The following is a 25,462-nucleotide window of genomic DNA, read 5'->3' as shown; positions in this document are numbered from 1 at the left end:
GTGCATTATGACGTTATCGAATTTCCTATCACAGTTCTCGAATTAACTACGTGATACATGTAGTTCCCAAATTATTAGTATGTGATTTTCAAAAAAATAATTTTCTGAACTGTATGTGTTCCACATGCTGAAGCATTCTGCCATTCACTGACGTAAGATTAACAAAAGCAGTGAGCCTGGATCCGACCCTGTCTGTTGCGACCTGACGATTGACGTTGGACGAGATAAACGGAGCGTTTCCAGAAATCTTCAAACCTCTTCGGCAAAAACCACTACTGAAACATTTGGTTTTTGTAAATTGTGGGTACGAAAACTGCTCGAGGATCGGCACAAAGTCAATAAAAACGTACCTTCAGGGGAATTTCTCGAACGCTTCGAACTGTAACATGGGCAGTTCCATGACTGTTGTGGTTGGCAACGAGACGTGGATGGCCGACTGCACTCCTGAGACGAAAAGACAATCACTGGGGCCGCGACAACCGTCTTAGTCATCGGCGAAAAATTACAAAACGTTGTCCGACTCGAAAAAATATTCCCTGTCTTTAACGATCGTCAAGGGATTCTTCTCACTAAATTTTCACCGAAGTGGGAGACAGTTAAAGCTGCGTGGTACTATGGAACCTAAGAAAGAAACTGCGGAGGGCGATACAGAGTGGAAGGGGAGGGTTAGCGAAGGAGTGTACTACTTGCATAACAAAAGCACGTCCCCACGCAGCCAACGCCGCAAGAAACTTCGTTGGTTCATTCGGTTGGTTGCGATATCACCAATCACCCCGCTCACAGCCCTCATTTGGTAGCTTCAGATTTTCATTTTCACCTCTCTGAAATTGCTCATATATGGAAAAACATTTTCTACACGAGATAAGGTCCAGAGGTCAAACAATAGGCAAAAGAGGCGGTGGGTGCCTTTCTTGACGAAAGCTCGCAAAGGGCGTTGAGGACGAAGGGGACAATTTCGAAAAACGGTGTTTCATATACATGTGTGAATTTGTAAATTTTTGATTGCTTTTTCGTTTTTTTAAACAATTGAGTGCTCATAATTTCTAGGTGTGTGTGTGTGTGTGTGTGTGTGTGTGTGTGTGTGTGTGTGTGTGTGTGTGTGTGAGAGAGAGAGAGAGAGAGAGAGAGAGAGAGAGAGAACTTCAATCGTTTATAACAGCTTCAAATACAAGGATTCCAACTGGTTCAACAACTTCCCAACTTCATAAATTTTTCATCGTTTTAATTACACGCTATACTAATCTTACTAAGATGGATTTTAGTCCTAGTTTCACACTTTCTGTGTTCAGTTTTTCTTGCAGTTGTTAAAATTACTCTTCTATTGAGGCAGACAGTAAAAGATCATCAGGAAAGTGAAGATAGTTCACGTGTGTTCCATGAATACGCATGCCATCGTAGTTCGTAAAGTTCAGATGCCTAAAAACGTCCTGTGGGCTGTTAAGGTTGTTTTCTGGATATGGAAACTGTGAGACCTCTTTCAGTTCTGAGTTTCTTATTATTGTGATAAAATTCCACTTTCACATGAAGTTCCTTGTTTACTTATAATTATTTTTTGCGTTACTTGTTTGCATCAATCCGTTACTCTTGCAGATGTCGCTGAGTGAATGTGCGCCCTGAAGCTAAGTCACGGACTCTTGCCGGATACCATCACCGACGGGAGACGTCGTTAGTACTTCTCTCGGACCAAGCATTACTGTCGGTGGCACAACACCGGCGCATCAGACCAAGGTCAGTGGAGATGCACCGACTATTACCATTATACGTCTACCTATATCCCGGAAGCCAGTGTACTTCGTGTGCTGAGGGAACTGTTCACTATTATTAGTTTCTCCACTCCAATTTCATTCGCGTTCTAAGCTAGGGAAATACGTTTCGTACATATCAGTACGTGCCATAAACTCCCTCGTGTCTTATTCTAACATGCAAGATATAAGATACTGAATTGTTTCTGTTATTCTACGCAACAGGATATCGTGAGGACAGTGTCATTCCTTCCATCGACTCCGAAGTAAGCTGCGTGAGCACGTCTCCTACACTTTCGTGTGAGCTAAACCGACCCCTTAAGATCCTACAAGCATCACCTGACGTCGTCTGATACCTTCCGTCCGACCACCTAAAAGAGGGCACTAAAAGCTGAAGCATTACTCTGCAATCTATTGTACCAACGTTTGTTTGCGCATTTCTTTAAAGGCCAACGTACTTTGTAAGGAACCTTCCAATAAATTTAAGTTCCACTAGCCACCCCTAAAATTAATTTCTTAGTTTTTATGGGGTATCATCTGTAGATACCTCTGTTCTGACCAACCCCAGAAGCTTAGCACTAACACAAGCAAACAGATTTCTTGGGAATGAGCACTTATTACTTTAAGTGCCCCTTAAATATCACTTTGTGGTGCTTTTAGACCATTTTCCTCCAGCTGTGAAATGTTAGTTTCCAATTTGTTGCGTGAATGCAATACCTTCAGTGGAATGAGATTGCCATATTGGTGGTGCCTTTCATCTCCAGTATTCCCAGTATAGTATTCCGCTGATAAACCTGAAATGACAAAGTGCTGTCGGAAGTTATATTGTCCGACTATTTTCAAATAAGTGCTGTAACTATCGGAAATTTTTTGTAATCGAGAGGCTGTGTCACAGTATTAGTTTCGGGTGAAATCCAAACTCAGTCTTTCCGTCGTCGTGCTAAAGACGGAGGTGTCGTTGTGCCCACGTCAAGGGTCTAACAAAAGTAATGAATTTATACGCAGCTTTTAGGCTTTAGGGGATAACAGGAAGCTTAGTATGCACGTCAACTGCGATTTCTGTATTGTATTACCTATTAATGAGATCTCCGCTCCATGTGTACTTGAAGTAAACCTCGTGATTTTGCGATTTCCTTTTCCCCATAATTTCCTAAATCTGTTTAACCATGCCGAAGAAACCTGGAAATCAGTAATGTTCATCGCAATTGAAGTTCAGAGTGCCCACTCTCGTAGATCTCCGTCGGTAATAGTGCATTAACTCTCGTGAATCTTTCTAATTCTTTCGAAAGGTTTTTCCTTTCACATTTTTGCGAGTTTCATTTTGGCGCATATTTCGTACTTCATGTAAACTTTTCTTCCGTTTAGCGATGGTCGGATTTTACGAAATGGAACCGGCTTTGCGTACGGCTTAAGTTTAAGCGTTTTCTCAATCTTCCGTTTAACAAAAAATACAGCATTGTTTCTCACTGAAAGCTATTATTATATGTGTTCTTTGGGCTTGGTAGGTACTTTGTTTTTGTTCTGGTGTATAATTAGCACAACAGTCACAGTTCGAACCACGATTTACGGAATGATCAGTTACTTCCTGTTGCTTGTAAAGTTGCCACAATTTCCAACGAAATGTCCACATCATTGGAAGGAGTGTAAGTAACACATATGTAGGTATTCGGGAGAAGTAGGTGATTGCGACTGCATACCGCGTTCTTCATATTTCATCTTCACAACACTGAAAACATCAATTGGACTCGACATGACCGTGAAACTCTGAAACCTGCACGAAAACGGATGCTTTTGGCAGCTATATATGAATGAATCAAGAGTAATTGCTTTATCTCAATTAACGCTTGGCAATACCACAAAGTCAACTGCTAATTGTGATGCATATTAATGAATTCCAAATTCGAGCGAACAGTAACTGATCAATTGTGCCATTCAAACTATCAACGGAAACTGAAATTCGCTTTACAAATTACGATCGTGTTGTGCCGTGTTACCCGTTCACCGATGTGTCCTCAGCTAAGGACATGTGCCTGCCATGTGTGCATGCGCCATCTGCCATAGCTACGGCAAGGATGTACATTTCTCCAGCTGCCTAGCTACCTACAGATTCCGTAGATTTCAACATATCTTTTTAAAAAAATTGTTGCAGTATGTCTGAGAAGCTAAAATTTTGACGCTGTTTCTTTCACTTTATTCTTCCCCTATAAACAATTTCAGGGCAGATTTAGAGATATCGAATTGGACAGTTCCGTTGTACGAAGCAATATGAAATGGGGTTGACTATAAAAGCATTATTATGGAAGGCGAACGGATGATTTGGGTTGTTTGGAGGGTTTCTGGGAAGATGTAGCATCTCTAAAGGAAATATAGAAAACACTGGTGCGACTATTTCTTGAATACTGTTCCTGTGTTTGGAGTAGGCGTGGCAGCAGACATTAAACTCCTTGTTACGGTCTAAGTAGATCCATATAACACATATGAAAGTGTGAGAGAGATGCCTGTGGAAAGAAAATAGGAAAATGGAAGAAAAGTGCCGTTATTCTCGGGAAGCCCTATCATGAAAATGTAGAAACCTTTTAATCGAGGAAGACACGGTACCACTTCTCGTATCACTAACGCATACCTAGCGTAGGAACCATGAGAAAAAGGAAAGGCAGATTAGTGTGCAAATAGAAGCAAACAGGCAGCCATTTTTCAACCGGCGAGTAAGCGAATAGATTGTAACAAAAGATCGATTGCGAAATGGCTTGCGGAGAACTTAACGTAGATCTAATTCTGTCGTAATTTTCCGTTGGCTGGCTGAAGTTGTCAGCAAGCGTACTGTAGTATCAAATGACGCAATACTGTACCCTATTACCGACAGTTCCGGCACGTCAATGTTAAGAAGCTTAAGATTTCTCACAAAAAAAATCATTTCATCAGATATTGCAGTGATAAAACAAACAGCCTTCGTATTATGAAGCGAGTAGTGGCGGAAGTTTTCGAACAGTTTTGTCACACAAAGGATTACTGGTAATGCCATTTTAATAACGACGTCGGTGGATTTCCCAGGAAATCAAACAGCTGAAGTACTTCTTTTTTTTGCAGTTTTCCGTCGCATATCTAGCGGAGGCGAGTCAGCCAGCTGCCTTCAGAAAACATCGTTTCTCATTCATTAAGCTGGAAAATACCCACTGGAGTCTTCCCCTTCCTTTGAAAGTTCTGATTACATTGTGGATATTCTCTCGGGCGCTCGTTGTGGGCGCATTTTCCTTGTGAGAGCGGGGTTCCCAACCACTGCAGAAGTTACATTCTACGCAAGCAGTTTGCTTGATTCTGAGCGACAAAATCCCTTGCAGTCCTATTCCTTTACAACTTGCATCTCGTGCGAAGTGAATTCTGACAGCATAAAATAAACAATTACATCGCTGTAATGGTCAGGGCATCTGAGTACGAAACTACGGTGCTTGTAGGGGTTAATTTTGGATCGAATTGTCAGCGTAATCAGTTTTAGCGTAACGTTCACGAAAGTCATTTTCCTTTCATTGCCTCACGCGCACGTTTAAATTAATAATGTTTACGAAATAGGCGGCTATGGTGGTGGCGTAATAGCCCAATCAATAGTCACCGAGAAAAGTCGAATATCGGGAGTATTTCGTGTTGTCAGATATTTTTGTGCGGTGATAGGAGGGTGTGCCACGAACAACGTACTAGAAATCCTGACTCGTGGGGGATGATTGAGGGTGAAGGTGCGTTTGAAGGCCAATTTCTAGGTTTTCCTTTAATGACTCGAAAACCGTGACCTTCAGCAAAACGTATCCCAGTACAAAATTTAACTACATCAATTTTCCTACAAAAAGGGGCGGTTCATCTTAACTGTAGGAGTAATAGTTTGCGCGTAGCAAGCGAGAGACTATGAAAATCTCACGCGTGTTTTATGACAGTAAAAACAGGGTGGGTCGCCTAAAACGGCAACGGCAGGGGCAGCTGAATCAGTCTGTATATGAAAATGTCTATACAGGGTGAAACGGAATTTCATTACAAAATTTCGGAAATCATTTAGGAGTATTTTCTGAGTACTTTGGTTTTAAACATTCTCGTGGTCTCCAGTTACAGAGTAACAATATAATTGTGAACAAAGTAAGAGCTTATGGACTATCAGACAAATTGTGTGATTGCGTTGAAGAGTTCCTAGATAACAGAATGCAGCATGTCGTTCAGTGAGGAGAAGTCTTCCGAAGTAAGTGATTTCAGGTGTGCCGCAGGGGAGTGTCGTAGGACCGTTGCTATTCACAATATACGTAAACGACCTTGTAGGTAACATCGGAAGTTCACTGAGGCTTTTTGCGGATGATGCTGTAGTATATCGAGAGGTTGTAACAATGGAAAATTGCACACAAATGCAGGAGGATCTGCGGCGAATTGACGCATGGTGCAGGGGATGGCAATTGAATCTCAATGTAGACAAGTGTAATGTACTGTGAATACATAGAAAGAAAGATCCTTTATCATTTAGCTACAATGTAGCAGGTCAGAAACTGGAAGGAGTTAATGCCATAAATTATCTGGGAGTAGGCATTAGGAGTGATTTAAAATGGAATAACCGTATAAAATTAATCGTCGGTAAACCAGATGCCAGACTGAGATTCATTGGAAGAGTCGTAAGGAAATGCAATCCGAAAACAAAGGAAGTAGGTTACAGTACGCTTGTTCTCCCACTGCTTGAATACTGCTCAGCAGTGTGGGATCCGTACCAGATAGGGTTGATAGAATAGATAGAGAAGATCCAACGGAGAGCAGCGCGCTTCGTTACAGGATCATTTAGTAATAGCGAAAGCGTTACGGAGATGATAGATAAACTCCAGTGGAAGACTCTGCAGGAGAGACGCTCAGTAGCTCGGTACGGGCTTTTGTTGAAGTTTCGAGAAGAGATGCCTTCACCGAGGAGTCAAGCAGTATATTGCTCCCTCCTACGTATATACTCGCGAAGAGACCATGAGGATAAAATCAGAGAGATTAGAGCCCACACTGAGGCATACCGACAATCTGGAACAGAAGGGAGAACCGATAGAGCTACTGAAGGTAATCTCCGCCACACACCGCGGGTGACTTGCGGAGTATGGATGTAGATGTAGATATCATTGATTCTATTTTTTGCCTCCCCCCTCATTTACCTTTGTCTGTACGAAAATATCTTTATAACCAGGAAAAACCTCACCAACATAAAACATAGTAGTACCTCAGGCGAAACAAACATATTGCGGCTTACATTTACAGAAAAGATTGAACACACTGTGCTACACGAAAGTAGCACTCCGTCTTCAGGCCACGTGTGGCCTACTGGGACCATCCGACCGCCGTGTCATCCGCATTGGAGGAATTCGGATAGGAGGGGCGTGGGGTCAGCACACCGCTCTCTCGGTCGTTATGATGGTATTCTTGACCGAAGCCGCTACTATCCTGTTGAGTAGCTCCTCAATTGGCATCACGAGGCTGAGTGCACCCGGAAAAATGACAACGGAGCATGGCGACCTGGATGGTCACCCATGCAGGTGCCGACCACGCCCGACAGCGCTTAACTTCGGTGATCTCACGGGAACCGGTGTATCCACTACGCCAAGCTAGAAGAAAGTGCACAAGAATTTAAGAACTGTTTACATACAGTTACAGTTCAAAATGTCGACGACGATGTTGGCTGCAGGGCATATGACGACGCACCATCGAGTGTATTACACACTCAAAAATTTGTGAGTGCGGCGTACTATTTCTGCAGTTGTAACAACCCTAGCAAAGATGGCCATGAGAGAATCGCTGTGCCGCTCTTCCATTGCAGCAGTCAAATGACACAGCTGTGTATCTCTGTTAAAGTACAACCAGCACCGCTAAAGGAAAAAAAAATCGAGCAGCACAGACTGCAAGCTTGAAGGCGAAAAAGAATGTAGGCATTTCTGTTGTCAGCGCAAGTACTAAGGGATGGACGCGCACAAATGATATACTGTAAACACTCGAATTGTAAGACCAACAAAAAACGACGCAACAAGAATGAATTACGCGAATTGGATGGAAATCTGTAGTTATGATACACATGTACGAGGGTGAGTCAAATGAAAACTTTAAATTTTTAATAATAAATCTAAATTTCGCGCCGTTATCCTGTAAGTTGGTAAGCGTGCTACAAACAGCGTGCGAAATGGCCTGTAGGTGGCAGCATAGTGCAGATGCACACATACTGTCGCAGTATCAGTATAAAGATGGCCGCCCCACTTGCGACTTGCACCAGGGAAAAACAGCGTTTTGTTGTTGGGTTTTTGCGTAGTGACGAATGAAGGTTCAGTACGGTGATGCATGTTTGTCACAGCAGCAAGTCTACGAATGGAGTAGAAAATGCGCAAATGGTGTGACTTCAGTGGAAGATGCACCTCGTCCAGGTCAGGCACAACGAGTTGTGACTAGACAGAACATTGAAGAAAGAAAAATATATGATTTAAGCATTAAATGATGGGGTGGTACTGGATTGTCTCGAGACTTGTAGAAACTGGTAGAAATTAAGAAAAATTTACCGTTGTCGGAAGCTGAAAATAATTGCTGGGATATAACAAAAACAATTACAATGTGTGGAGATTTTAGAGATAAAGAGTAAGTAAACAGCTACTGCAGTACAGCAGGAAATATATTTTGTGCTAGATATTACAATATGGAATTACCTTTCAACCTATTCTACTCCATTCTCCTTAACACGTAGCCCTGAATGACTTTCTGACCAACTTCTGGCGTAGTCTCACCATAGTGAAGGAAAACCGCCGAGTGACACTGAATGACACTGCAGCATGTTTACAGATTAGTCATGGGTCAGTACACCACATTGTGCATGATGTGCTCCAGTTTCACAATGTGTCTGCAAGATGGGTGCCACGGCAGCTGGCTCCTGAAATGAGAGAACGACGTGTTGATGCTTGTGAAGAACTTCTTCGGCGCTTTGAACGAGGTGATAGCTTCCTTGCAAGAATCGTTACTGGGGACGAAACCTGGGTTCACTTCCACCAACCGAAAACGAAGAGAGCGAGCAAGGAATGGCGCCATTCCTCATCACCAAAACTAAAGAAGTTTGGAACAGAACCATCAGCAGGGAAGGTTATGCTGACATTCTTTCGGGACGAAAAAGGAGTCATTTTGGAGCATTACATGCCTAGAGGGACCACCGTCACCAGTGCATCATACACAGATCTAAAAAATCATCTGCGGCCTGCAGTCAAATCAAAGCGACGTGGATTGCTGTCAGCAGTTGTCCTTTTGCAACATGACAATGCAAGACCCCACACTGCCCGTACAACAGTTGCAACAATTACGGACCTGCATTTTGCGTGTCTTCCTCATCCACCATACTCACCAGACCGTGCCGCAAGTGATTTTCATATGTTTGGACCACTCAGAGACGCAATGGGAGGAAACAAGTTCCGTTCTGATGAAGAGGTACGCCACGCGATGCATGAGTGGTTGCGTGGACTACCAAAAGAATTTTTTTCTAAAGGAATTTATGCATTTTTTAAGCGCTGGAAGACTTGCATTGAGCGTGGGGGAGATTATGTTGAAAAGTGATACAGATTTTTACCACTTCTGCACAATAAATAATATTTAAAAAATATTTAAGGTTTTCATTTGACGCACCCTTGTATAAATAGATGATGGCAGTTTCAGAAAAAATTGATGATTTATTAAAGAGAAACAGCTTTACAGATCGATCATGTCGATAACGTGTTGCTCCACCTCTGGCAGTTACTCGGCTTTGTACTGATTGATACAGTTGTTGGTCGCGGTTCAGAGTGACTCTCAGTTGGGGAGAGATGCGAAGACCTTACCGGCCAAGGTAGGGTTTGGCAAGCGCGAAGACAAGCAGGAGAAGCTCTCATCGTGTGCAGTCGGGTATTGTCTTGCTGAAATGTAATCCCAGGATGGCTTGTCATGAAGGACAACAAAACGGGGCGGCGACGTACCGCTGTGCTCGAAGGTGCCGTGGATGACAACTAAAGGGGTCGTGCTATGAAAAGAAACTGTACCGCAGACCATCAGTGCTGGTTGTCGGGCCGTGTGCTGGGCAGCAGGCACGTTGGTATCCCGCCGCTTTCTAGGGCATCTCGAGATACGTCTTCGCCCTTCAATCTCCTTGACAGGAGTAGAACTGTGATGAGTTCCGCTTCGAACTGAGCCCCGTTTACCAACGAAGATGTCTCTGCAGACACCGCTGTGTTCTTAAAATACGAGCAGGTCTTCGATGCCGCAATAAATGTTACAAGGATTACAGTTTCCACTTTGCACCGTAAACAAAATTACACCAGGGCAATCATATGTCGGTGCATTGATATTTTGGATGAAGCAGTTCTAAATGTAGCCGCGCGGAATTAGCCGAGCGGTCTAGGGCGCTGCAGTCATGGACTGAGCGTCTAATCCCGGCGGAGGTCCGAGTCCTCCCTCAGGCATGGGTGTGTGTGTTTGTCCTTAGGTTAATTTAGGTCAAGTAGTGTGTAAGCTTAGGGACTGATGACCTTACCAGTTAAGTCCCATAATATTTCACACACATTTGAACATTTTTCTAAATGTAGGTTTCCTGGATGCAAATTAATGTTTAAATTAATATTTATAGTGATACAAATAATCCATTTTGAAGTTTTGAAAATGCAAGTATATTGTTTCCTTATTATCAAGCGTATGTAATTCAAAATAGGGTTATACATTCACAGTTAATCGTCTATGTTGCTGTACAGGCCAGTACATTCCAAATTAAGACGATATAAATTCATGCTAGTCTGCTATACAGTTTCATTACTGCAAAAATAAAATTGCACAATTGTACGCATTTTTTGTTCCAACTTTTTTCTGGCAATTTTTTGTGGACACGTTTAGCTTATTTCGTTTAGTGGGAGATTTGGGAACAGTGGACGCGAGATAGTTACTCTCTTGACTGGTGCTAAATGGTTTTTACGGAACTTGAGGTGTGTAAGTAGTTTCGTTCTTCTTACACATGACGTAAAAGACACAATGTAGATGGTCAGAAACTTCGCAGAAAACGTGAATGTTCGAGCTTCTGTTGCCTTTGATAAGATGCATTAAACCCAACAAAGTAATGGACATTTCCGCGCTTCCAAAACCCAGAAACTCCTGATGTTGGCACCCGTTGGCCCTTATGACTTGACGTTAATGAGGTGCGGTGTGTACTGCAGAAACACCTGCCCGACGTCCGCTAAGTATTTAGTCAAACTTCGAGGACTTTAAGATCAGAGACGGAGATATTAATATAAGCGACATCCGTATGTTTGGAAATAGGATCGGTCAGTGATAGGTTGCTTGGCGTGTTGCACAATCGTGGCATCTCGTGGTACAGACCGGAGGCTGCTAAAAAACCACATACTAAAATTCAGACGGACGAGCCTGCGTGATTCATATGTGGTAACCGCGGGCTCGTATGCGCCGACCGTCAGCGACCGAGTGACACTCAGTCACACAATTCAGACTGGCAATGGTTCAAAAGGCTCTGAGCACTATGGGACTTAACATCTATGGTCATCAGTCCCCTAGAACTTAGAACTACTTAAACCTAACTAACTTAAGGACAGCACACAACACCCAGTCATTACGAGGCAGAGAAAATCCCTGACCCCGCCGGGAATCGAACCCGGGAACCCGGGCGTGGGAAGCGAGAACGCTACCGCACGACCACGAGCTGCGGACAGAAGACTGTCAATCAAAAATCTGTTAACAGAGATGAACTGGTACCAGCGTCCAGAATACAATGTGTCAGTTCTTCCACGCCTTTGAGACCTGCAACACGAACACGTGCCGTCTGCAGGTGCGTGGAGCCGGAGGATCTTGTGTTCACATCATCCACTGATCTACAACGCGTTTGCGCTCTAGATGCAGATGTTTTGCGGCCACTGAAAGATTTGTGGTGGTTGCCTTTACAGAACGACCAGAAGGTCTTGCCTTTCGCCATGCGATTCTTAAAAGTATGGGCATTCTAGAGGGAAAGGAAGCAACGGTTACATAGCTTCAGTATCTTGGCAAGCTCCTGTGCCTTTAGTACTGTCTGGAAATCTTGAGCCCAATGGCTACATTGTGCGCAGATTACGCAAAATGGTTCTGGCGTCCGCTTGTTATTACGTGAGAAGAGTTTGTTTAGGCAGTGTAATTAGAGCCGAAGCTGAGGGTAGCGGGTTTTAATTTGCTTGTACTTCTCAGCGGATCTTTTAAGTAATGCATGCTCCGTCTACTTCTTGCGCTAGAAACTCTATTAACTTGAAAGGTCTCCTTTGGAGAGGTTATGTAGTTCTGCGCCCATTATCGAGTGACGACAGATTTCTTCTGGAAGGCGCGCTGTTTTCTGAACTCTCCCACAGGCATTGACGTCTTCCCCCAATGATTTTAATGCCTGCTTACTTCAGTTACATTCTATGAATGTTAAATTGAGGCTTTCCGGGATACGAACTGAACAGGCGCAATCACTTCCTAATACTCTGGATGTGCCCGAATGATTCTATTACTATCTCTGTACTGTTAACGTAGACTTTTCTTTTTCAGTCGAAGCTGTTACAGCGATACCTTCGACGAGCGTCTTAGTTTTATCTTCGAGATAGCCTCGAAGGAAGACAGTGGACGAAGATGGGGTGCTGTCCACTTAGTTATCAAATTGTTCCCAAAATCTATACTCTCTCTGCACGTCTCCTGAAAAGGGCTCTGATTTAATGGACGGCAATTTGACTGAGTAGTAATTGCTTTGGCAGGAAGGATCACATCGTTCGTGTTTAAACTTGACGTGAATTCAGTGTGCTTCCTTCCGATACTGTCGCTTTATCAGTATAATTTTCACAGACAATTGTACCCCGTGTCCTCAATCGAATCTTGTAACGTCTAACGTTGGAGAGCCGTGATCAATCGAGTAATATCGACCTCTGATGAGTTCGGTTTCTGTTCAGAGGGTGTAGTTTTCCTGCCGACATGTTTAGAAAACTGTTATAGCTTAATGATCTTCTCTAAAGAAAGTTAGTAATTGTGTACAGACCAAAATTAGGGTAGTAGCAAATGAACGAAAGGTGAGATCCGCTGGTGACAACAGCAGCGGCCAAATCAACCAGAGATCAGTACAATCGCAATCTACGCCGAAGTTCACACAAAAATACTCAGTAAATGCTCCACAGCAATATTAATAGCAGTAACGGGAGGGCTTGTAATTTTACTCAAAAAGTATAGAGTATACAACATGCTTGACAAATTTCCTTTCCGGGAGCGGGAGTCCTACAGCGTTATGTTGCTCACCGTACCTTAATGAGATTGCGTAGCTGCTCCGCCTTCTTAGCGAAGACGGAAATGTTGCCCGCAGAAATTGTTCCGCGTGCCGGCTGCGGCAATCCTTGCACTGTTTTCGCAATGTAGCTCCAAGTAAATAAAGTAAGACGCACCGCGTGCATCCACATAAACAATGACATTTATTAATTCCAAGGAGAATATAAAGATATTGTATTAAATAATCCAATGTGATACTCCTCTCGAAGACGTCAGGCAACATGCTCTTTGTTCGCTGCCACGCCACTCGGAGCGCTGCGGTTTATCAGTCTACCATCTCGCTTTCTTACTGGCAGATTTTTAATCTTCAGGTTTGTTTCAGTTTCTTAGTTAACGAAAATTAGTTTCATCACAGCGCTCTTCTGATCAAAACTTCTCCTTTGTATTCGTCTTTGAAATGCGTTGTAAATATATAACCCGCATTCTGATTGCTTTCTTCTCGCACCCGTAATATTGGGCAGCGTAAATGATTCCAAATTTGTTCTTGTTTCATATAAAACAAAAGCTACTTTCGTTGCATGGTGGTCTGTGTACTTAGGTGTATCTGTTATTGCTCACAAACCTTCAGTGTGAACTGCTCGATTTAAAGGCATTGTAAGTGTTTTGTTCGTATTCTACCGTATTTTTGCTTGCAGCCGTTTTCCATGCCTTCTGCCTTTTATGGATATCTCCATGTTAGTACGTTTTGACAGTTTTTGTATTCACCTTTATTATATTCCTGTTACGGCATGAGTGCGTAATTCTGATTTGAATGGTGTTGTTTCTTGCTATTGGTGCCATGCATTTCACAGTGTGTTGCAGGTATGACTATAGAGGTAGATGAGTAGGCCCTACGCTTCGTAGTCTTTTTGATTAGAGCATTCATCCTTGCAACTGCTGAAAAAGCAACACTAGTTATTCAAATTTTTCACAGGTTATCAAGACATACTATAAACAGTAACCTCCATTGAATGCGAGAGTATGAAAACCGGATGGTAACACGCAGAATACCAGATATATGTTAAGTGTGCATTTAAATGAAGCAGTTCACACACGGATTCGTATGCAGTAACAAACAGACGCCGGCCGGGGTGGCCGAGCGGTTCTAGGCGCTACAGTCTGGAACCGCGCGACCGCTACGGTCGCAGGTTCGAATCCCGCCTCGGGCATGGGTGTGTATGATATCCTTAGGTTAGTTAGGTTTAACTAGTTCTAAGTTCTAGGGGACTGATGACCTCAGAAGTTAAGTCCCATAGTGCTCAGAGCCATTTGAACAAACAAACAAATAATCCATAGAGTACCAGTTTACATTTGCTGCAAAACAAAAACAAAAACAAACATGTAGTCATCTTCCCCACCCAGTACTACAAGAAGAGATAAAAAATTATGCAGAATACCAACAACATACTTAAGTTACAATTCAAAGACTGCAATACGCACAGGAAGATCGTAATCAGGAACATAATTTCCACATGGTCGAAATTGCAATATTGGGTTTTACAAATAAATGCAACTTACCACCGGACTACCAGATCCACCCATAAAGTGTAAAAGAAAATCATCATCTAGTACTAGTGTTACAAAAAGCAGTAATACAGATTTCCGAGCCATATTTCTCGCATTTGAAGTTCACTTCTGCACCACTTGGTGCGCTGCTGTCATTCCGTTTCTGTGTCGTAACACGGGCTCTGTACTTCAGATATTTTGCTGTTCTGTGATTGTGCTTAATGCGCCGCGACACCGTTTAAGGCATGATTGCGCTTGTAGATATCCGCTGGATACATAGTATTTCTGTGTGAATACTCTAGTATACTGTAGATAACCTTCCTCAGTTCCGCACGGACAGCTCAGAGTCTATGGGACAGGACGAATTGTCTGGCGTAGCGTTAGTACATTACACTATGTGATCAAAATTATCCGGACACCTGGCTGAAAATGACTTTAAAGTTCGTGGCGCCCTCCATCGGTAATGCTGAAATTCAGTATGGTGTTGGCCCACCTTAGCCTTGATGACAGCCTCCACTCTCGCAGGCATACGTTCAATCAGGTGCTGGAAGGTTTCTGGGGAAATGGCAATCCATTCTTCATGGAGGGCTGCACTGAGGAGATCGATGTCGGTCGATGAGGCCTGGCACGAAGTCGGCGTTCCAAAACATCCTAGAGGTGTGCTATACGATTTAGGTCAGGACTCAGTGTACGCCAGTCCATTACAGGGCTGTTATTGTCGTGTAACCACGCCGCCACAGGCCGTGCATTATGAACAGGTGCTCGATGTAATCGCCATCCCCTTGGAAGCAAGAAGGTGCTTAAAATATCAGTGTAGGCCTGTGTTGAGATAGTGCCACTCAAAACAACAAGGGGTGCAAGCCCCCCTCCGTGAAAAACACGACCACACCATAACACCTCCACCTTCGAATTTTACTGTTGGCGCTACCTAATTTTACTGTTGGCACTACACACGCTGACAGATGATATTCACCGGGCATTCGTCATACCCACACGCTGCCATCGGATCGCCATATTGTCTACCGTGATTCGTCACCCCACACGATGTTTTTCCACTGTTCAATCGTCCAATGTTTACGCTCCTTACACCAAGCGAGGCGTCCCTTACCATTTACGGGCATGATGGGTGGCTTATGAGCAGCCGCTCGACCCTGAAATCGAAAGTTTTCTCGGTGGATCCTGATGCAGTTAACAACTCCTGTGTGATGGTCTGGATAGATGCCTGTCTATTACACTTTACAACCATCTTCAACTGTAGGCGGTCTCTGCCAGTCAACAGACGAGGTCGGCCTATACGCTTTTGTGCTGTACGTGTTCCTTCACGTTTCCATTTCAATATCATACCGGAAACAGTGGAGCTAGGAATGTTTAGGAGTGTGGAAATCTCGCGTATAGACGTAGGACACAAGTAACACCCAATCACCTGACCACGTTCGAAGTCAGCGAGTTCTGCAGAGCGCCCCATTCTGCTCTCTCACGATGTCTAATGACTATTGAAGTCGCTGATATGGAGTACCTGGCGGAAGATAACAGCACAATGCACCTAATATGATAAACGTATGTTTTTGGGAGTGTCCGTATACTTTTGATCGCATGGTGTGTATGCAGAAACCTTCCTCGTGAATTAGTCTGTGTATCAGTGAAAACCTTATCAGAACCCCTACAGCAATTCCCGAGATTAGCCTTCACATACAGACTGAAAAACATGGCGGGGGGCTTAAATTTAGTAATATGTACGGATATACTGTCTTGACATAAATTGGACATTAGGCCGTGTGTTAGGATAAAATTTGCTGATCACAATGATTATTATGTGTCAGCGAGGGGTCAGATAACTACCGTCGCCTTACTTCTAGCTCACCGACGATCCAGACAATGTGTGAATGATAACTCTCATTCGTCTTGATAGTATCTAGAATTTGTTGCAACTGTCACAATCTCTGTAAACACCAAACCTCATACTGCGTCACTTTCCGAATGGGTTTTACTGTGGCCGAAGGTAATGAAATGTCGGCCATTAAACGCTTAGCAGGCTTAACCAAACATCGTCTGGAAAGCCTGGTCCGCCGTGAAAGGATGGAATACACAAACAGTAGCAGCGCAGGGAAAATATTTTTCCACTCTAGTGCGTCACACGTGTTATGTTGGAAATCCTGTTACAGATATTGCTGCGCTTCAGGTGGCGTATTGTTTCTGTATCGACTCTACCATCACCACCACCCCCAATACCAATTGAAATTACGAGAGAGCACATTCCGGGAAGAGATGGGCAACATATTACTACCGCCCACATATATCTCGCGTAATGATCACAACGAAAAGATCCGAGAAATTAGAGCAAATACGGAGACTTACAAGCAGTCGTTCTTTCCACGCACAATTCGTGAATGGAACAGGGAAGGGGGGATCAGATAGTGGTACAATAAGTACCCTCCACCACACACCGTAAGGTGGCTCGCGGAGTATAGATGTAGATGTAGATGTAGATCAGTACAACTACCACCCCCGCCCCCGCCACTTCATAAACACAGCACCGTCCACATCGTCGTAAATGCAAAGCTCAACTACTGTGAGTTCAGTCCCTTATTTTCCATTCGGTTACTAGAGTGAGTGATGAATCAATTTAGACATTTTTAAGAATATCCCAAGTTGTGTGACCAATTAATATGAACTTTTAACATAAACATGGTCATTACAAATTTATTTTAATGTTAAAATAAATTTTTCTATTTTAATGTGACAGTAAGTTCATGTTTGTTAATAAACTACTTACCTATTTCATAACGAAAACTTACCTTATCTTCACTAACGTGTTTTTCGTTCCACTGAAACAATCACGTAACTTTTTTTTAAAGTTAATTTTAATATTCGACAACAGTAATTCGAAAATAGCTACGGACATGAGTCAAAGAATTTTTTCCGGGCAATAACTATGTTTTTGTGTAACAGCACATACTTTCCTTGACTTGGAGGATTAATTGTAATATTATATTGGACGAATCCACAATTTTGGTAAGCGCTTAATTCTTATTCGACGACGAATAACGTATTAACGCCACTGCAGCTATATGGGCATGTTATAAGCGAGACGGAACAGTTCAAGTTCCTAGGCGTACAGATAGATAGTAAGCTGTTGTGGAAAGCCCATGTTCAGGATCTTGTTCAGAAACTAAATGCCGCTTTATTTACCATTAGAACAGTATTTGAAATAAGTGACATTTCAACACGAAAAGTAGTCTACTTCGCATATTTTCATACGCTTATGTCATATGGTATAATTTTTTGGGGTAGTTCTTCTGACTCAAAACGGGTATTTTTGGCTCAAAAACGGGCTGTTCGAGCTATGTGTGGTGTAAGTTCGAAAACCTCTTGTCGACCCCTATTCAATAGCCTGGGAATTTTGACATTGCCCTCACAGTATATATTTTCTTTAATGTCGTTTGTTGTTAGCAATATTAGCTTATTCCCAAGAGTTAGCAGCTTTCACTCAGTTAATACTAGGCAGAAATCAAATCTGCATGTGGAATGCACTTCCTTGACTCTTGTGCAGAAAGGAGTGCAGTATTCTGCTGCATCCATTTTCAATAAGTTACCACAAGAACTCAAAAATCTTAGCAGTAGCCCAAACGCTTTTAAGTCTAAACTGAAGAGTTTCCTCATGGCTCACTCCTTCTATTCTGTCGAGGAGCTCCTGGAAGAGCTAAAAAATTAAGCAAATTCCAGTGTTACATTCTTGATTTCCTTTATTTAAACTAACGACGTGTCAGCTGAATATGTTTCTTATATTTCATTTTATCTGTTTCTACAATCGTGTTATAATTTCATGTATTGACTCGTTCCATGACCATGCAGACTTCTCCATGTGGTCCCACGGAACAATAAATAAATAAATAAATAAATAAATAGTTTCGTTCAGTATGACAGCCCACCTTACAAGGCGTGTCCGTTGGGCTGGTTGCTGCACACTGCAGAAACCACAAATTTTTGTCGCAAATGTGACAAGTACTTTTTAATTTTGACACGACGTCATCGACCGCGATGTCGCAGCTATAAACGCTTAGAGTGTGTCACCGTTGTGCGACTATTAAAATCGCGATGTTATCGAACAGGAAAAATCGCCATGTATTTCTTTAGTCGAAGATTGTAGACGAGACCCTCCTTATCATGTAGTTGGGGTCCCCACGAACCGACAGGAACTTCGTAATACAAGAGTGACTTAGCAGAAACGATCTGTAACGGTTCTGGCAGTCCCCGTTAAAAACTCTATGAGAGACGCTTTGCCCAGTGTTTTCCCAGTGCTGACACAGCGAGGGCGAACCAAACAATGGCAGAACGTCCCGCTCGCTGGCTGTTTGTGCGCGGTTAATGACCACTGTGTGACTAGCTCAAGTTTACGGGTCGTTTCGTTGCGGCCATTAAGTCCTGCACTGGAAAGGGAAGGCCGCTACCGTATGACTGGCTTGTTAGCTCTCTTGGAAGTCGTAGTATGCTTTGCAGCAAATACGTGGGCGCACCACCTGTGTCTAAGGACGTATAGAAACAGTGAGGCGAGGGCAGTGGAGCATACTACTCAGAATGTCAGGTGCTTTCGGCAACACGTCTTGGGTGTTGTTTTGCCGACCTGCCCCACTGACGTCACTATCCCCCAAGGAGCGGCGGCGTACTAGCTGAAGAGGGGCAGTCACTAAAAGGTTCGTGAAACAACAGGGGAAAAGGTTGTAGACATGCGGCAGTTAAACAGCTGGCGCCTTGACACACGGCAGCGGGGTTGGAAGACGACCGACAAAGACAGTCGCACTGTCTCCTTTTTCCCCAATACACGGCGACTGAAGCTGAAGCATGCGGATCCTAGCCATGGCGTATGGTTTACTTTTTGACCGATCACGGCCCGTACCAAGCAAATTTGAACCGCGTGGTCCTTGGCCAGAGCGTTACATCCACGTGTGGAGCATATGAGTCACCGTGGCATTACATTGCAACACCCTCACACACCTAAGACCTCCTAACAGAATACAATGGCATCAAGGAAACGCTACGAGATTGTAGCAAACATCGCAGATAAGTTTTTAAGAACACTGCATGCCGTCTACAGGCAAGAAAATCCATACGGCATATCTCGAAAACACACACACACACACACACACACACACACACACACACACACACACACACGCACATACATCAAATGCGACAACAAGATCCTTAGAACGACAGAAATTTACACACGGACACTGACATAGATGCAGACGCACAAAATGACACGAACACATCATCAAAAAACACAGGCTCCTAACATAAGGAGTATAACACCTAAAACAGATAAATAGGTTAATTATAAGTAAACTGACCAAGCACGTGATTCAACCCCGTATCTAATCTACACTTCAAATATGATAACTAGATAATCTAAAGGTAAATGACTTATGTAAACAATGAGGCAATCATTACATCTAAGGAATACACCTTACGGGGAGCTTAAAGTTCAAAGGCTCCCCTCTCACATACGGCATTAGTTAATGGAATCAGCATCAAGCGCATAAACGAACAACATGTAGAACTACGTCTAGATGCGGCAACGCAAATGGTGCGATGGGTATGCCCTACATACACACTTCAAGTGGTTCATATGGCTCTAAGCACTATGGAACTTAACATCGCAGGTCATCAGTCCCCTAGAACTTAGAACTACTTAAACCTAACTAACCTAAGGACATCACACACATCCATGCCCGAGGCAGGATTCGAACCTGCGACCGTAGCAGCAGCGCGGTCCCGGACTGGAGCGCCTAGAACCGCTCGGCCAGAGTGGCCGGCATACGCACTTCAAATGTAATAAGTAGTAATTGTTCTTTGGGAAACAAATCCACTCACACACACACTCATGATGTACGGTACCGGTATTTCATTTAGTAATATTAGACACAATTTTGTATGCTACTTCGGGTGGGACAGGTTCCATGTTTCTGCCGAGGCCCTCCCACCTGGAGTAGCAGCAACACGAACCATAATTCATATATTACGTTTTAATAATAAAAGATAATATGAAGATCCTCCCTCTTCTATCTCTCTCATTTCCTGTCTCGTACAACTAATTTAAGTTTCTTTATAATTCATCATTATTACTCCTGTTTTTATTGCTCAAATCAAGTTTTGCTAGTCGTGTGGAACAAAATACTGTTATGCAATTTTGTCATATGATGACATGATGGAGACCGTGGCTGTTGTTTGAAGACAAATGTTGATGGTGTTAGGACAGCAACCAGCCACAAATTTACTTTCAGTTCCTTTATTCAAAGGGTACCGTTACCGGTTTCGATTCGTTGTGATTCATACTCAGACGGTTTACACGCTTTCTTTATGACATGTGGTGTGTTTTTTTACAGATTAATTGTCCTAAAATATACATAATTATAAACACACCACACACAGATGGTTGCGTTACAGATTTTCGTTGCATGTGACTTACTGAAACGTCGGTTTGGGGTGTTTGTTTTCATAACATTCGTCCAGCAGATGTAAATACATTCCCACTGCATTCTTAGTGTTGCACACGTAAATTGTTCTCACTGAACACTTTAGATTTGTCACTGAGAAGATTTCTACCACGCACCACATGTTTTGATACATACAAAGAGCTTACAATACAAACATAAGAGTATCACAGATGCTATGATATATCGTAACATTTCACGATGATGTCCTATGTTTGGAAAGGATCATTTATGCAACTGTAATGCCTTTTACACTAGTACAGAGACATTGCATTTTTGACTTGATATTGTTAAATTAATTATAAAGTTTTTTTAATATATAGTACTGTATAGGTAAAATAGTATATTATTTAATTACATTTAGCATCATGAGACTTATAGTAACATATAAATTTGCTGCTTGATCTGCAGATAGGTGTACTAACATTATTTGCTTTGGAGGTTGGAAAGTAATTTCTGGAAATTTTTCAGGAAAGGGGTGTTAGCTAGCTCTGTTTGTTCATTAATGATATAGTGTGGGCTGCTGTTTTTTTGTGTGTGTGTATTTCTAATATATTAGAAGAATTAGAAATACACACGCACATCGTACAGTAGCTTCCGGTGTATGTTTGTAGATGTATATGTAGCTTGACAGCGCTTTGCAACGAAAAGACCTATGTGAATGTAGGGAGCAACATCCAAAAACTGCCAGTTACATTATGTCATATGGTGATGGAGGTAGCGATAGTTATCATACAACGTCGGGCAAATAAAATGTGTACGTGAATGTGCGTACAAGATATGTCCACAAAGTAAGTTCCGTTTGGTTATATAAAACAAACGTGTACAGATACAGAAAAATATCTATTGTACAAAAATCTAAAACTGCTAAACTACTTTTCTCCATAGCTTCCGAAATTTTGTACGCACTTGTCATAGCGTGACCCAAGTTTTTGTATGCCTTCTTCATAGAAGGTTGCCGCCTGTGTATTCAACCATGTGGAAACATGTTCTTTCAGCTCGTCATCATTGTTGAAGTGTTGACCACCAAGGACAGATTTTAGCTGTAAGAAGAAATGAAAGTCGCTACGAGAGAGGTCCGGGCTGTACGGAGGATGATCAAACGCGTCCCAGTGAAACTCCCGTAAGAGTTGTTTGGTCACTTAGGCTTAACCTTCGTTGGGGATGAAGAGTGCCTCCATTCCATTGATTGCCTTTTCGTTTGAGGGGTGTCGTACGATACCCACGTTTCATCCCCCGTGACTATCCGAGAAAGGAAACCATCGCCTTCTTCATTGTAGCGTGTCAGAAACTGAAGTGCACTGCCCATCCGTTGTTTTTTGTGTTTAGTAAAAATTTTGGGTACCCAATGTGAGCAAAGTTTTCGAAATTTCAGTTTTTCAGTAACAGTTTCATGAATTAGTGATCGTGAGATTTGCGGAACTTGCACAGCAAGGGCACTAAGTTTAAACTTAGGGTTGTGCTTAATCTTCTCTTCAGTTGCGTGAATCAGTTCATCAGTAACCACAGACGGGTCTCCACTTCGTTCTTCATAGTGCACTTGATCACGTCCTTCATTGAACAATCTGACCCATCTTGTAACCATTGAATCACTCATAGCATTTTGTCCGTAAATCTCGCAGATTTGCCGATGAATTTCCTTTGGTTTAACTTTCTTTGCATTTAGAAAACGAATCACAGATCTGATTCCACACGCGGCACCATTTTCAATTACGGCTGACATTATAAAGAAGAGCTACAAAGCACATGTCGGCAGCAGCGATCTGAAAATGGCTTACATGTCTTCTCCTTGATTCAGAGTAACTGCCGCGCATGCTCGGAACTGCGATCGTAGCGCTGCCGCGGATAGAAATAGAAACGTAACTTACTTTGTGGACGACCCTCGTATATGACCACAGCCGTTGACGCGCACACCAAATGTGCGCCCGCCACGTGATCCACACCGCTTCAGAGCGTAGTGGGGGCGGTGAGTGTGAGTGGAACAGTGCAAAAGGGACGATGATACTCGAGAGCGGAGCAACGGGTGTTCGTTGTGGAAAGTTGTGTGACAACAGAGTCGTGGAAACGGCGTGGTCAGTTTTTTGCTGAGAAGTTTAACGATGTCCAAGTGCCAGCAGAGAGCGCCATGCAACACTTAGTCAGAAAATGGCATCAGGTGGGATATGTTGAGAACAAGTCAAAGGACATTCCGAAACGTGCCCGAATCAACTAGACGTCTGTCGCAAGTGGCTGGCATACCACACAAATCATGCGGACGCATACTCCACCTGGACCTTCACATGCATCTATACCGAGTGTCGGTTGGTCATGCATTAAAACCAGAAGATACTCCCCAGCGCCTCCAGTTTTGTGAGTGGCTGTTCATAGACTGGCGTGGACGTGGATCTGTACTTCTGGTGAGACCTTGTTTCGCTCGATTGGCTATATCAACTCACAGAATCACAGGTTCTGGGCAGCCGAGAATTAGCATGACTTCCAAGAAACATCACTGCATGATTAGAAGGTCGGGGTTTGGTGCGCAGTCTCGCGACCACGCATTATTGGTCCCATCTCCTTTCATCAAACGCTGACTTCGGCGCGTTACATTGTGAACATTTTGAAAGTATTTCTGGCAACATTAACGGAGGAAGAAACCACCTACAGGTACTACTAACAGGATGGAGCAACTGTCCATACAGCCGGGCGAACCCCGGAGTACATTCACACAGTCTTCACGCCTGACGGAGTTGTCAGCAGATGTCTGTCTGGTCGCAGTCCTAGCTAGCCACCCAGGTCACTTGATATCTCAGTGTGCGATTACTTCGTGTGGGGAGCCCTCAAGTCTAAGGTGTATCGCAAAAATTCTCATAGCCTTAAAGCACTGCAGCAGAACATTTCGGATGAGAGTTCAGCAATTCCAGCAGTCCAGCTTCGATCCGTCTTCAGCAGCTTGCTGACCAGGGCCCGAAAGTGCCAAGATACGAATGATGATCCCTTTCAGTATCTGTTATTGTCAGTACTGTAGATCCTTTCCTCTGTTCCCCGGGCTATTTTTATTTTTATTTGCCGCCCCCGCCCCCCATATCACTTTAAGAAATACAGCAACCTGCCACTTCTTCATGTATTTTTGTTTATACCATTATGCGTTTTGAGCTTTCGCCCATTCTCATTTGGCGTAATACGGATTATGGTCAAAGTTAAATTTTGGTAATGTTCTGAAAATACTGCTGAGGACAGTTGGGTGTATACATTAAATATTTTTAATTGAAGCCCGTGAATAACTAAAAATTTGAAACTGCTTGGAATGCAGTGTAGTGGTGCTGTGCACGGTTATTTCGTAAGTGTAGTAGTGACTGGTTTGTTGAAGTATATTGAATATTACGACAATAATATAGTAGGACGACGGTTCAATCCCGCGTCCGGCCGTCCTGATCTAGGTTTTCCGTGATTTCCCTAAATCGCTCCAGGCAAATGCCGGGATGGTTCCTTTCAAAGGGCACGGCCGACTTCCTTCCCCGTCCTTCCCTAATCCGATGAGACCGATGACCTTGCTGTCTGGTCTCCTTCCCCAAAAACAACCCAACAACAATAATACAGTAAGTTTAATATTAGAGAATTAATATTACATATTTCACTCACAGTTCATAAATTTGACATATTGGAGTGACATTCATAATGAATAAAGGAAGAACAATAGCTTATATGATCCGAAGTTACAGTTTAATTAACCAGTGACTACTACACGGCCGCGCGGAGTGACCGAGCGGTCTTAGGCGCCATGTCACGGACTGCGCGACCCCTCCCGTCGGCGGTTCGAGTCCTCCCTCGGGCATGTGTGTGTGTGTGTGTGTGTGTGTGTGTGTGTGTGTGTGTGTGTGTGTGTTGTTCTTAGCATAAGTTAGTTTAAGTACTGTTTAAGACTAGGGACATATGACCTCAGCAGTTTGGTCCCTTAGAAATTCACACACATTTGAATATTTGAACTATTACACGTAGTGACCACGCATAGCACTCAGTACATTTCGCGCTAACCAATCCCAATCTTTTAGTTATTCAAGAGCTTAATTAAAAATATCTGATGCATACACCCAACTGACTCAGCAGTACCTTCAGAACTTTCAACAAAATGTAACTTTGTCGATATACACAATTTTCTGGTGTAACCAACACTTCAATCGGCAACATGTCTAATACTGTGCTATTCTTGTGCAACATTTAAACGAAAGTGTTTGTGGCATGTTTATAAATCCAGAAAACTGGATCAACGACGAGCAGAGTAGAAAAGTTAAGTGTGTTCTGGCGTAAAGTCAGGCGCCGTCACCCTAGGCGGGAGCGTTAGAGTAGAGAGAGCTGTGAGACATCAGCCAATTACACACTGAGCGACCCCTCTTCAGGACGACAACGCCACGGCAGCGCTCTCTACACGAAGAGGACATCAGCGCCGCGCTGTCTGAC

At 43.2% G+C, this 25,462-nt stretch overlaps 1 protein-coding gene across 1 annotated transcript in view; it reads left to right on the top strand.

The window, feature by feature from the left end:
• Window positions 1-1,594: 1,594 nt before the first annotated feature.
• Window positions 1,595-25,462, top strand: part of LOC124615694 — a 429,028-nt gene continuing 405,160 nt past the window's right edge. The window contains exon 1 of the mRNA XM_047143726.1: window positions 1,595-1,728. The gene's annotated coding sequence lies outside the window, so the exon portion shown is untranslated. The remainder of the gene's footprint in view (window positions 1,729-25,462) is intronic.

Source organism: Schistocerca americana, chromosome 5, assembly GCF_021461395.2.
Source record: "Schistocerca americana isolate TAMUIC-IGC-003095 chromosome 5, iqSchAmer2.1, whole genome shotgun sequence".
NCBI classification, from domain to species: domain Eukaryota; kingdom Metazoa; phylum Arthropoda; class Insecta; order Orthoptera; family Acrididae; genus Schistocerca; species Schistocerca americana.
This window is presented reverse-complemented; position numbering and strand designations above follow the sequence as displayed.